General features: G+C 38.9%; 1 protein-coding gene across 10 annotated transcripts in view; it reads left to right on the top strand.

The window, feature by feature from the left end:
• Positions 1-14590, top strand: part of MAP3K13 (mitogen-activated protein kinase kinase kinase 13) — a 430364-nt gene that overhangs the window by 74556 nt on the left and 341218 nt on the right. The window contains exon 1 of one of the 10 annotated variants that reach the window (XM_025451175.3): positions 337-580. The exons of the other annotated variants lie outside the window; for them this stretch is intronic. The gene's annotated coding sequence lies outside the window, so the exon portion shown is untranslated. Of the gene's footprint in view, positions 1-336; positions 581-14590 lie in introns of those variants that run through there. 10 annotated transcript variants of the gene reach the window in all.

The following is a 14590-nucleotide window of genomic DNA, read 5'->3' on the forward strand; positions in this document are numbered from 1 at the left end:
CCTCCAATGAATAAAAGAATGTGATTCTAATGTATGCATTTTTGGTAGCAATGACTCCACTGAAATTCTATTTTGATTCCCTCATTCAATAGCAATAATAATGTTTTCGTGACTATCACAGCCACACACACACACACACACACACACACACACACACACGCACGCCCTCCCCCCCTCCACTCCCCCCTCCCCCCTCCCCCAGCTGCCAGTCTGTCTTAAGGCAGTGGCAGACGCCTGATTGGCGGGCTCTGTTTATTCTGTGACCAGATTCCTCCTAAAAGAGGGCAGGCCATGAGTGCCTGAAGCCTATTGGCCGGGCCTGCTCTGGACCCTCCCTTTCTTTTTTCATGGCACACACCACAGCGAAGTCTGTGCGGAATCCTAAACCAGCCCAATTTACATCCATTCATGAATCTGTGACGTCAGCAAGGCTTTGGGCTCCTTTGCGGTGGGCTGGAGGACTGTGTGGGTGGAATCCCCCTCCCCCTTATTCTTCTAATTCTGCAAGGCTTTTCACATTAACCTTCCATCTTTTTAAAGCAAGAAAATGGAACGGCATGTGTAGGAATTCTTCATTGTTGTGAGTATCACACTCTTTTTTTTTTTTTTTTCTGTTTCATCAGCATTTATGCCACAAGGACAGATGGAGAAGGTATTTGAGATTTGAGTGGATTAGAAAGCGGATCTTACTGAGGGAGACACGGTGAGAAAGACAGACAGACCAGACCGGGAGACAGAGGCAAAGAGTAACCTGAAACCCCGTTAGAGCGAGGCGCCTCCGAAACTGACAGCTGGTTTTCCTTTGCTCGTCTGCTTGCTAGACGTGGACATTTTTCATTTATGGTTCTGCACGTTACCTCTGGATGCTGGTTTGGCTTTCCTTAAAGGGAGATTCATTTCTCGGAGAAGATGATGTGGGTTGCAGGAGAGGAAAAGCCCCAGACTGGTACCAGAAAGGTACTGGGGAAAGCCAGGCCAGCTAGACACAGCAGGTTCTAGCCTGCTGAACACTTGTCTTCCTTTCTGCCGCCCTTTCTGTTGTGTGTCACCCTTCACCTCCCCTTTGTTTCATAATTGTGTACCAGTCAGGGTCTTGAGCTTGCAATTTGGGGACGATGAATACTTGTCTGACCACTTTTTTCCCCAAAAGCTCTTATTATGGGAGTCACAGTGGTGTATTTATACATCTTTGCAGCTCCTTCTATCACTCTGTGCATTTTATTTATATTTTCAAAAACTTAAAAGCCTGCGCCAAAGGCAAAGGGGGAATTATCCTTAAATTCTGATCTTTAAAATATCCCCAGATGAAAATGAAGAAGTGGTTTCTTCATATATTCCGTAATTATGTTGCATAGAAATGCACATGAATATTTTCTGAAGATGAACTCCCTGCTCAAAATAGTTTCTTCCGCTGTGCTTGGCAAACATGGAAAAGTTCAGATATGTTCAATGTATTAAGTTGGTTTGATACTTTGCTTGGAGTTTGAACAAAAAGTTAGTATTTGTGATCAAATTTATTTTCCAAGGTTCTGGACTATATTCTGGTGAAAGTTGGGATGGTAAAGAAGAGGGATGTGACACTGTGACATGTTCTGCCCTGGGGCAACTCCTCAACCCAGATAACCTAATAGCATTTTCCACCTCCCTCACTTCAAGCAAATTATATTCTAGTCGGCAGCGTGTACCTGGTCGTCGTCTCCAGTGAGAGGGAAAGCAAAATGTCTGTTAATTTCTTATCATCCAGCCTTGTCATGTTTACCTTGTGTAATCAATACTTAGCTTTGAGATTTTCATATTATGATCTTTTCTCATGAGAGAGGGCTTCTAAATTAGGACTCTTATGATCTATTTTGAATTATTAGTGAATCTTCCAACTGTAAACTCATTGAAAATTACCCAAGGATTTGGAGTTCTCTTTTGTTTTTCATCTTGGCATTGCCCCTACTCATTTTGTTTTTCTCAGTGCATCTGAACTCACTGAGAGCTATAGAAGGGAAAACTTCTGCCTCATTCTAAATCAGATCTTTGTCCTATACTCAGACAACTGTGGTTTCATATTTTGCTATTTTTTATACACTGGGTTGAACAAGTGACACAATTCCCCTGCGTTTGTAAGCATCTAGACTTACTTCATTTTCTTCTTTTGTGTACCTTCAAACTTTGTTGAAAGTAGCAACTGCAAAGTTATTTCAAATCATTGAAGTCTAGATCATTGCTAGATCAAAAGACTGAATTCTTAGGGTTTCTTAAAGGTGTTTTTATAATCAAACTCAAGAAATGTTCATCAGATGCTGTCTTTTCTATACGTTTTGGCAGAGGGCTTTATTTCCGTTAAAGAAATACAGTCCGCACTTTGCATTTATTAAAGTTAAACTCTCCCTTTAAGGCACAGAGGAGATATAGAATCTCCCTATCTCTCCACTCCTAGTGGCTGTATTCTAGATTATATTTATTTTCGTGTATAGTGTACTTGTAGGGGGGGAAAAAAAACAATAACTCTTAATTGTTTAATATCAAACAATAAAATCCTGTGTATCAGTGACTGTCAATAGATGGCTTTCTGTTTCGAAATTGAAGCTACTCCAGAAGTAGGAATTAATTTATTTAGTAAACAAAGTCAGTCAAGCCAGAGCCCTGTCCTGGGGAACTATCAAAAGAATGGTTCCTAAGGGCCAGAGGCCACATCCACCATGTATGACAAAACAGCAGTACTTTGGACGGGAGAACCGGTCAGTTTGGTTTGCACTGTCTACCTACCCTCTCTCTCTTTCTGTGCTACAACTGAATTGATTGCTTGGGGAGCTCAAGTGAATCAAGATAGCCAAGATGACCAATGCTTGCCAGGTGGCAGCCTGACTCTTGCATTTTCTATTAAAGTAAAAAATATTTACCAAGAACACTCCTTTACTTAAAAAAAAAAAAAAAAAAAAAAAAAGGTTATTTAAGAGCTATCACCCTCCAGCTCTGTGTGGATTATTATTCCTTAAGAATATGGGAAAGAGAATGATTTAGAAGATGCCATATTTCCTCCTAACAAATCTAGAAGGTAAGATACCATACACATATAGTGTTGTGAAGATTGGAATTACCTGGAGAGCTTTCTATCTGTCTGTTTCTCCGTTTTTTTAGTATGTTCATAGAGTTGTTCACCCATCACCACAATCAATTTTAAAATATTTTCATCGTGGTAAAAATAAATAAATAAATAAATAAACAACCCATACATATTAGCAGTCACTCCTCTTTTCCCCTAGCTCTAGGCAACCACTAATCTTCCTTCTTTATACATAGCTTTGCCTACTCTGATCATTTCATATTAATGAAATCTTACATTATATGGTCTTTTGTGACTAACTTCTTTCACTTAGATAAGGCTTTCAGAGTTCTCCATATTGTAGCATATATCAGGACTTCATTCCTTTTATTGCAGAATAATATTCCATTATATAGTTATACCATGTTTTACTTATCCATTCATCAGTTGATGGACATTTGGATTGTTTCTACTTTTTGGCTGTTATGAATAATGCTGCTATGAACATTTGCATACAAGTTTTTATGTGAACATATGTTTTCATTTCTCCTGAATACATACCTAGCAGTAGAATTGCTGGGTCCTATGATAACTATATGTTTCACGTTTTCATGAACTGCCAAACTGTTTTCCAAAGCAGATGTACCATTTTTCATTCCCACAAGCAGTATAGGAAGCTTTCAATCTCTCTACATCCTTGTCAACATTTTTAATCTGTAGTTTTGAGAAGAGTGATCTTAGGGAATTCGAAGTGCTATCTCCTTGTGGTTTTGGTATACATTCCCCTAATGGTTAATGATTTGAGCATCTTTTTGGTGCTTATTGGCCTTCTGTATTTCTTCTTTAAAGAAATGTCTATTCAGATCTTCTGCCCATTTAAAAAGTTAGTTTCTCTTTTTATTACCGAGTTTGAGAGTCTTTGATAAGTTCCAGATACAAGATCTTTATCAGATATATGGTTTGCAAATATTTTCTTTCATTCTGTCAGTTGTCTTTTTACTTTCTTGGTGATATTATTTGCAGCACCAAGTTTTTAAGTTTTGACGAAATTCAGTTTCTTCACTTTTGTTGTTGCTTAGTGTCATATCCAACAAGACTTTGCCTTATCCAAGGTTTTGAAGATTTATCCCTATTTTTTAAAGAGCTTCATAGTTTTAGCTCTTACATTGAAGTCTGTGATCCATTTTGAGTTAATTTTTGTGCAGGGTATAAGGAAGTGTTCAAAGGCATTCTTTTGATTGAGGATATCCAGTTCCAGCAATATTTGTTGAAAAGATTGTGCTCTCCCCCATTGAATTGTCTTGGCACCCTACCAGGGAACTTAAAAAGAAAATACTGATACCATGGTCCCACCTCCAAAGAGTTATATTTAATTGGTGTGTGGTGGGGCTCAGACATCTACATTTTTTAAAAGCTCCCCAGATGATTCTAATATGTAGCCAGGATTGAAAACCATTTCACATGGATAGAGGGTTAGTTTTATGAAAGAAGAGGGACATGACTTCTGAATCAGAAGAAGAGAGTGAAGACATAGACTTCTATATGGAAAGAAGTGAAGAGAGGAAAATGAAGATTCATACCCGAGAGCATGTTTTTTTTTTTCTTCTTTTTGGATTTTCTAAGTAGGAGTTTGTCATTTTCAAAGAGGTTAGAGAGATGCATTAAAAGAAGAGAAGGAGCTGACACTTATTAAGTGACTTCTACATGCCTAGAAATCTGCTGGGAGCTTTCACAGACATTATTTCATTTAAAATAGAATCCTCATGGTATGAGTAGACACTACTACCCCCATTGTACAGATGAGAAAACAGGCTCAGGAATATTCTGACTCAGCCAAAGAAACCAGGTAGTGCACATCATACCCAATTCTCAAATCCAGGTCTAATTTTTCATCCCATTCTTTCTTCTGCATACCGTGGGTTTAGAACATTGAGGCTTACCTTGACTTGTTACTGGTTTGGTCTAGCGTGACTCTATGGTCTTCTCTTGCAATGCTCTGGACTGGACATTGGGGTAAGAGAAATTGAATGGTGGGGGTAATATAGGATTAAGTGTTGGTACAGCAAGTGCAGTAGAAGACAAGAGGACATGCATAAATGAAGATTATCATGTGACAGTTAATCATAGAGTCCAGGCTAGCTATACTCTGCCTATGTATAGCCAGCAGGAAAAGTCCTGAGAGGACAGAGTGTACTAGATTTGAGAGAATGATTAAAGGGAATGGTGGGGAGACTGTAATGGGAAAGAGGATGTATCAAATAGAACTGGCAGGTGTTGAAGTGTTGGCATTCTTTTAATCAACAGATATTTATTGAGCATTTAGTATGTGTTCTAGGTACTGAGTACACAGTGGTAAAAAAAAAAAAAAACCCGCAAGAATTCTTGCCCTTGCCCTCTTGGGGGCTTCTTTTATTGGGGAAGACAAATAATGAAGTAGGTTTAGACAGTGTTAAATGTTAAAGAGAAAAGTAAAGGTGAGAGAGGAATAGAGCGTGCTGGGGGTGGGGTAAAGTCAAAAAGGGACTTTTTAAAAAGATTTTATTTATTTATTCATAAAAGAGAGGCAGAGAGTTAGGCAGAAGGAGAAGCAGGCTCCCTGAGGGGAGCCCGATGTGAGACTCAATCCCAGAATGCCAGGATCACACCCTGAGCCAAAGGCAGATGCTCAACCACTGAGCCACCCAGGTGGCCCAAAAAGGGACTATTTGGGGGCACCTGCCTGGTTCAGTGAATAGAGCATGCAGCTGTTGATCTTAGGGTCATGAGTTCAAGCCACGTGTTGGGTGTAGAGCCTACTTTAAAAAAAAGGTAAATTAAAATTTTGAAAAGGGACTTTTTTTTTTAAAGATTTTATTTGTTATTTATTCATGAGAGACAGAGAGAGAGAGAGAAAGAGGCAGAGACACAGGCAGAGGGAGAAGCAGGCTCCATGCAGAGAGTCCGATGTGGAACTCAATCCCGGGTCTCCAGGATCATGCCCTGGACTGAAGGTGGCACTAAACCACTGAACCACCTGGACTGCCCCCGAAAAGGGACTTTTGCATTGTATGCTGTATTTGCAGATATAGATTCAGAAAGTTAAGGAACTTTCAAACCAAGGGGTCAGTGGTTGACCAAGTCAGGTACAATTGTTATACAAAGAAAGATGCTCTAAGGACTAAAACTCAAAGTGAATATTTAGTATTCACTGTTTGTGCCAGACATGGGCTATAAAGTGATTGAACAGAGTAGACACTTTTTTGTCTACATTTGTTTATTGTAAAAGGACCTTTTTTTTTTTTTGGATTAATGATTTTTTTTTGCTGGTAGAGGCCAGAGCAGAGGTGGTAGTTGGGAAACATTTTTTTTTTTTTTTTCAAATTTTACTTGCTGCCCCATTAGGATAAATCCTTGTAAGTATGTGGGTGGATGTGTGTGTTTGTGGCAGGGAGATGTCCTTTCATAATGTCACCACTGCGAATTGCTGCATGGTGATTGATAGTCAATGAGGAGGATGTGTTCTAGTACTCAGATGAATCAAGCAAAGAACCACCAGTGCAGGCTTAAATATGTCTTGCTTATTATGCGTTAGCAGAAGAATCACATGCAACACCTTGAACAGAGGATGAATTGAAGCCTTGTATAGTAAAGTTTTTAGTAATGAGGTTCTTTTTCTTTTTTTAAGATTTTATTTATTTATTCATGAGAGACACAGAGAGAGAGAGAGAGAGAGAAAGACAGAGACACAGGTAAAGGAAGAAGCAGGCTCCCATCCACGGAACCCAACATGGGACTCGATCCCTGGTCTCCAGGATCACGCCCTGGGCCAAAGGCGGTGCTAAACCGCTGAGTCACCTGGGCTGCCCCAGTAATGAGGTTCTTTTATGCAATCATGTACCTGCCTTCTTTCTTTATCTAAAAGATTACTTAAAATTAAATGGATAAAATTAATGTGTTTTCTGTTTGCCTGCTATAAGGCACAAAGACGCAATGGAAAAAGAATCAGACTAAGGTAGTAAGTATCTATGTAGCAGTGTCAAGTCATCCTTGGCAAGATATTCTCTTGGCTTCTTAAACATTGTCTTCAGCTTTCATTTCAAAATATGAGACTTTGTTGTTGTTGTTTGTTTGTTTAGTGATCTCAAATATCCTTTCTAGGGCAGCCCCGGTGGCACAGCAGTTTGGTGCTGCCTGCAGCCCAGGGCGTGATCCTGGAGACCCTGGATCGAGTCCCACGTCAGGCTCTTTGTATGCCTGCTTCTCCCTCTGCCTGTGTCTCTGCCTCTCTCTCTCTGTGTCTATCATGAATAAATAAATAAAATCTTAAAAAAAAAATCCTTTCTAGCTTCAACATTGTAATATTCGTGGAATCTCATTATTACCAGCATCAAATAGACAAGTGACAACTTCTAAGACAACCTGGTTAAAATCTACCTTTACTCTAGTTCTTCCATAGTACTTTCTAGAAGTTTAGCCCCCATGGGATACTGCTACAGCTGAGGAGGAGGGGAAAATATCATAAGTGTTTCAGATGGAGATAACTGGGTGAGACACAGAAAGGTTAAATCACTGAGATATGCCCAAGCACTCCCTCATAAACAGGAAGTAGAGTCCTGATGAGATCTGACCTTGCCATCTTTAGGCATGCCCACATAAATGTCACTTGTTTGGCCATTATTCTTTGTAGTCAAGAAAGAGCTTCCATTAGACTGGTGATTTGGTGGTCTGGGCTAATAGGGAATATGGCAACAGATACTCTAATAACCTTAGTTTGGTTGTGTGTTACAGTCTTTTCCTTGATCTGACTTTTGTTATTGCTCTTAAGAAGCAAAATTGATCATCTTGGCTTCTTCTCTCCATCTCTCACTACCTCTTATCATTCTTTAAATCAGGCTGAAGCGTGATGAAGGGTGAAAGACTATGCCAAAATAGAAAATGAGAACCACTAAATCCATAAATGGTACAGCCAATCTTTGAAAAAAATAAGTCTGTTATTTTTTATGAGAGTTGCTAGCTTTTGAAAATTATTCTTCCCAGAATTCTCCAAATAACAAATTGGTTGATAGATTGGTGTTTCGAGTTTGCAGATTTTGTCAAGAAAAAGATAAATTGTAAAAATTACAAAACAGAGGAACATCCTTTCCATTTTAGGGTTTGTTTCATCAGTCTAGAATTTTTCTTGTATCCTTTTTTCATTTGTATAATAGTGAAGCAGAGAGAGGTCTAATACCTGGTCCAAACAGCTATAATAATTTCAGATAGTGGGTTCCATTTAGTAAACATACTTCTCTGTGTAGCAGTGTGGTAAAACCATCTTGCATAAAGCAATCATGTATTGCAGGGCAACCCTAAGAGAAGGTGTAATAACTGTGTGATTTTAGTGGTTTGAAAATTAGGGAAAAACAATGTAGAACTTCCCACTGACAGATGGTAATTGTCTTCAATTAGCTAACTTGTATTGAATTCCTGTGCTGGGGTAATAGTTGAATTGAGCAGTACTAGGAGGACATTTTAGTGAAACTCTAGATTCCAAAAAGTCCATAGAAGTAGAATGAATTGATTGAGGGTGAAGGGCTCAGGAAATAGTCAAAGACAAAGGACTGGAGAAGGGAAATAGAAAAAAAATGTGAGGTGGGTGGGGGTGGAGCAGAGTCCAGGGAGACTGTGGCTGGGCTGATGGTTCACCATAGGCAGGTGGCAGTGAGGACAGCAGCTTCTATCTTAAACCAAAGAGAATGGATTTGGGAGCCAGAATGAAAAAAAAGACTCCTTTAGAGTCCTAAAGAGAGCTGTCACAGTTGCTAATACTAAAGGGCCCAATTTGCAAAATAATCCACGGAGGCTTCTTATTACCCCTGAGGCACTATGCCTGCATTTGTGGGAGCTGTCCTGCCTGCCTCTAATGGGACACATTAGGAGATCCGCAGGCGCAGATAGAACCATGGATAATTGAGTGAGATCAAGCCCACCAAAATACAAAGCCGTGACTGCCTTTTCCAAGGGAGGATAATCTTTTGATTAAAGTAAGATTAAGCATTATACTAATTACTCACCAATTATTTCCTCTCACACAACAAATTCAAATACATATGCACACGAAGAAGAAACAGATGCAACATACCTTTGGATATATTCAGTCACTATTTTCTAGACTGAAAGTACAGACTCATTTAAAGTCTTTGCTAAGCATAGAAACTCCTGAGAAATACCCACCTGATAGTGCAGCTGCTAGGGCTGAAGAGCCAATTTGAAAAGAAATTTTACTCCCTTGCCAGGTTCTCACACCCCCTCCTCATCTTCCTCCTCCTGTTTCTGGCCATTTTTGAGCAGAACCCCTTCCATCTGTCTGTCTAATCCAAAATAACTGAACATTTGCTTTATGCTGCTTATGTTAATGATTGAAGCCAGGCTCCAATCTAACCTTTAAGTATCCTCAGAAACCTGGAGACCAGAGTAGATTTCTTCGAGCAAGAGAAACAATCACATAATCCTTTCTATTTTCTCCAATCTTTTCTCCAATGATCTTTTCTCCAATCAAGGCTTCTGGAACAGTATTCACTCCCCATCAGCGGCTCTCCTTTGATCAAAGGTTATCAACGGGGATAAGGACTTCCTTTAACTCAATCTTACACCTTTGATACTGGCTTTTGCTAGAGTCACACTGCTTTTGCCACAGATGGTCTTTTTAATGGCCTTTGTCTTTTTCCTGCTATTTAAAAAGCTGTGGAATGGTTTTAAAAACCAAAAAACAGCTAGTCACTCAGATTCCAAAAACCTTGGACCAAGTCTGGAAAGAGAAAAGGAATGACAAGAGATCCTCACTATTCATGCAGAGCAAAAGGGTCCCTAGGGTAAGGAAAAGGAAGTCACTCCAAGGGAAAAGGAAGTCACTCCAAGGGAGTACTTCTGCAGAAGACTGACTGGATTTCATTATATCTTCACCAAGTTTAAGAGCATTGTGAAATGGTAATTGTGATTTACCTGAGTTGCATATGGCTTGTGCCCAGAGGTATCTACAGTGGAGAACAGTTGTGTGTGAGGATTGATCTAAAGGCTCAGAATGAGGAAACTGTAGTCTCAGGACTTCTTATCTTCTGAGAGAAATCTCTTCTGGGTTTTTCCTGGGTGGTTGCAGCTAAGGATTTGCCAGATCCAGAAACTAAGCTTAAAGGCCTGGTTGGGGGACCTATCCTTTCACTGCTATATATTGCTATATATTATCATAGGAAACTGAAAAAGAAAAAAAAATTCTTTGATACTTTTTACCAAGCGGATTCTCCAGATTCTCTTATTTTTATATGTAGTTGATAAAATATAGTTTATAAAAAACTACTCAATAAGACTTTTTTTCAGATACTTTATCGTTAGGTTGTTGTATAAAGTGTGCCTAAATAACGAGAGAAAAAAAAATATTTTTTCCCTCTATTTCTGTTTCTCAATTGACCCAACCACATTGGCCTCCCTCCACCAGCCGTGACTGAGTCTAACCACCCTGGCTAGCTAGCTTGCCTTCACAAAACATGGCCCTATTCAGGAAGGATTTCTTTTGATGAGCTGTGCATTGATTATTTCCCCTCTCATTCCCCGCTCCCCATAAAATAAGATGTATTACTAGTTTGAAAACTGCAAGTTTAAATCCTGCAGGAGACCTACTCATGAAGCAGCTTACATAGTGGTTCTCGAAGTGTGGTCCTATAACCAGGAACTTCAGCATCACCTGGGAACTTGTTAAATATGCAGATTCTCAGGCCACTCCCCAGATATTCTGAATCAGAAATGCTGGGGGAGGGGGTTGTCCAGGCAGCTGTGTCTTAACAAGCTGGCTGGGTGATGCTGATGCATACTCAAACATGAGAATCCTTGGTTTATAGTAGAACTTATCAGACTCCTCATGTGCGTAGGAATCACTTAGGATTTTGTTAAAAACCAGATTCCGATTCACTTAGTCTGGGGTGATTTTATCAGTATTTCTAATTAGTGCCCAGGTGATGCTAATGCCACTAGTTCTAAGACCACACTTTGTAAGTAGTGAAGAATCTACATGAGTCAGTCATTCCAAGAACTTCATTAAGCAGGCTTTGCCAAAATTCTAACTCTTCCAGTAGTTCTTAAAAAATACTCCTAAAAGAGAAAGACATTTTAGGCATAAAGATTTAATCACAGAATTATTTTAATAGAAAAATAGCTTAACTGTTCAATAATAGAAAATATACAGTTAATAGGAATAATAATAGGAAAATACAGTTGATACTATTTGCAGATTGTGTATTTGTTAATTCACCTATTCACTAAAATTTATTTTTAACCTACAAATCAATGCTTGTGGTGCTTTTACAGCCATTCACAGACAGACATATGCAGAACAGAGAAAAATTTGAGTTGCCTGAAGTACATACTCCCAACTGAGATGGTGCAAGGTGGATACTCTCTTCCTTTGCGTTTCAGTGTTCATACTGTAAACAAGTGCCTTCTCAAAGTCCATTTGATGCGGTGTCTGGTGGCTCGGCTCAGTTGGTTAAATGCCGACTCTAGATTTTGGCTTAGGTCACAAGATGATCTTGGCTCAGGTCATGATCTTTGGGTCATGAGATTGAGTCCTTCTCCTCCATGCTCAGTAGGAGTCTGCTTTTCCCCTTCTCTCTCTACCTCTCCACGAGCTCTCTCTCTGAAATATATATATATATATATTAAACCTGATTGGGGCTGTTTTTTGCATTTTTGTGCTTTTTCTTGGTGACTTTACCATTTAAAATAGCACCAAGCATAGTGCTACAGTGTTGCCTAGTATTCGTAGGTGTAAGAAGGCTGTGATGTGTCTTACAAAGGAAATATGTTTCATATAGGCATTAGTTATTGTGCTGTTGGCCATGAGTTTAACATGAATGAATCAATAATGTATGTCAGGGGCACCAGGTGGCTCAGGAGTTGAGTGTCTGCCTTCAGCTCAGGGATCCTAGGATCAAGTCCTGCAGGGAGACTGCTTCTCCTTCTGCCTATGTCTTTGCCTCACTTTGTGTCTCTCATGAATAAATAAATAAAATGTTAAAAAAAAAAAACCCACCAATGTATATCAAGTAAGGTGTCTTTAAATAGAAACACACATAAAACAAGTTCATGTATTGATCAGTTGATGAAAATGTAGTGACTAGAAACCTACCCTTATATTTCTCAGTGTTTGAAGTGATTTTATGGAACAAGACAAATAACCAGAATTAGCTTTAGTTAATAGCCAATTGATAGAATATATGCTGACGTTTAAAAATGATGGTGATGTAATCCATGCAATCAGATGAAAAATGTATGATGTTTTGGTAAGGGAAAAGAAACAGTCATCAAAGTTTCAAGAGTAGAACAGAGTTATGTTTAAGATTTTTTCAAATAAAAAATAGAAGGAAGTATGCCAAAATTTTTTGAGTTAGGGTGATAGAGTTATTTTTTTCTCTCTTTCTCAGATTTTTGTAGTACCTTTAATTTGCTCTTATAATGTCACACTGTAAAATGTGTGTCATGGGGTGCCTGGGTAGCTCACTCAGTTAAGTGTCTGCCTTCGGCTCAGGTCATAATCTCAGCCCTGCATCGGGCTCCATGCTCAGCAGGGAGTCTGCTTCTCCCACCCTCTGCCTCTCCTCCTGCTTGTGTGCACTTTCTCTCTCTGCCAAATAAATAATAAAATATTTAAAATAAATAAATAAATAAATAAATAATAAATAAATAAATAAATAAATACATAAATAAATAAATAAATAAATAAATAAATAAATAAATAAATAAAATGTGTGTCTTACTAGTTCTTTCAGAGTTATGAGATACCAAGAGGGACTACCTTTTCACCTGCTTGAGAGGCAGAGGCAAAATATTCTGTCAAAGGAATTAACCTTCTTAGGAAAGACCTTACATTAATGTAAGAGAGTATTCTGTGTTAAATCAAAATTGTCCCAAGTCGCATGTGACTGTCAAAGAGAAATCCAGAATTGCAAAACCCTGGCTAAGGTAAACTGGGTACTTGGTAGGTACCACTGAAACCAAGCTTTGTCAATAATTTGTCTTGCCTAAACACAGTTTTTTAAACTTCTCTGTTTTCTACTCTTTCTATATGATTAATAGCTTGGTTTCTGAAGTCAGAGAGTTGAGTCGTGGCAGTCTCATCTATTAGTTATCTATGTCTATTAAGTTACTGAACACCTCTAAGTTTCCCCTGATGTATATGATGAGGGTTATTATAACCTAGTGAGGTTTCAGTGAATGGCTGGGCATGTGTGCTGTGGCTATTTCACGTGATTCTGGCCTTCTCTTTCCTTCCTCATGCTATTTTTCTGCTCCTATTCCCTTTTCCCTGCCATAGAGAAAGTAAAACAAAACCGTCTTTCATGTCTCCTAGGAATGGCCATTTTATGGAACTGTTCACAATTTAAAAAGCAGATAAGTTGCATATTTCACTCTGACTCCATAAAATAAAAGCCTAAAACTGAAGTGCATGCATTCTATTTGAGTATAACCTATGCTTTTTTTTTGTGGGAGAGGGGTGGGGTTGGGTCACAGATCTTGAGAAGGATTTGTATAGGAAAATTCCTGTTATTATCCTGGGACACTGCAGAAAACATGGCTTTCAAAATATGTTTTTGAATGACAACTATGTGCTGGATGCTGTGCTATGTACTGGGATACAGTAGTGAACAAGCTAGTCATGGCACCTGCTCTCACAGAACTTACAGTCTAGTAGGGGAGATAGTCAAAGTCCTTATAATATAGAGATATGTGCTGTTAGGGGTGAGGGGTGAAGGGGTAAATGAATATAGGCTGCTAGAGAAGGGCATAAGTGGGGTATCTCACCCAGACTTGAGTGATCCAGGAAGGAAATGATAACAGATGTGAACCCTAAAGAACAAGCCAAAGGTGGGTTGAGAGGAGAGTGGTACAGAATGCATTGCATGCAAAGAGGATCACAAGTGTTCAGAGCAAATTCAGAGAACTGAAATGAGTCTGGTGAATTGCAGGGCTGTATCAAACATAAGGCTAGAGAAGCAAATCATGCCAAGAGGGTTGGACTTTATTCTAGGAGCAGGAGATTTTACAAAGTTAAGTAGTATGTTCAGAATTACATGCTAGAAAAAGCACTCTGGCTATAGAGAGAATGGAATAGGATGGAGAGACTAGAGACAAGGCTACAATTAGGGGATTGTTAAAATAATCTAGGCAACGGTGAAGATGAGCTGTGCTAGCAAGGGTTATTGCGATGGAAAGGAGTGTGTAAATTTAAAGAGATATTCAGAATGTTAAAGGATACTTTTTTTAAAGGGTAAAATAATGATACATACACATATATAATGAATGTGTGTCAAATATTGTATTTAGCTCAATTAATGAGGGAGCCAATAAAGTGCTGTAAGAAGTCCAAGAACACATATATCTATAGGCAATAAGGAATGCAGGTGTGCCAAAATGAATGTGCAACTAGCAACAAAACCAGTCAGTATCCACAGAGCATTGATAACCCATTGCATTCCACCAGATAGGATTCCTTTACATTCCTCTGGACAAGAATCAGTTGCATTACTAAATGTTTGCTATAATTTTCAG

The sequence above is a fragment of the Canis lupus genome, chromosome 34 (assembly GCF_003254725.2).
Source record: "Canis lupus dingo isolate Sandy chromosome 34, ASM325472v2, whole genome shotgun sequence".
NCBI classification, from domain to species: domain Eukaryota; kingdom Metazoa; phylum Chordata; class Mammalia; order Carnivora; family Canidae; genus Canis; species Canis lupus.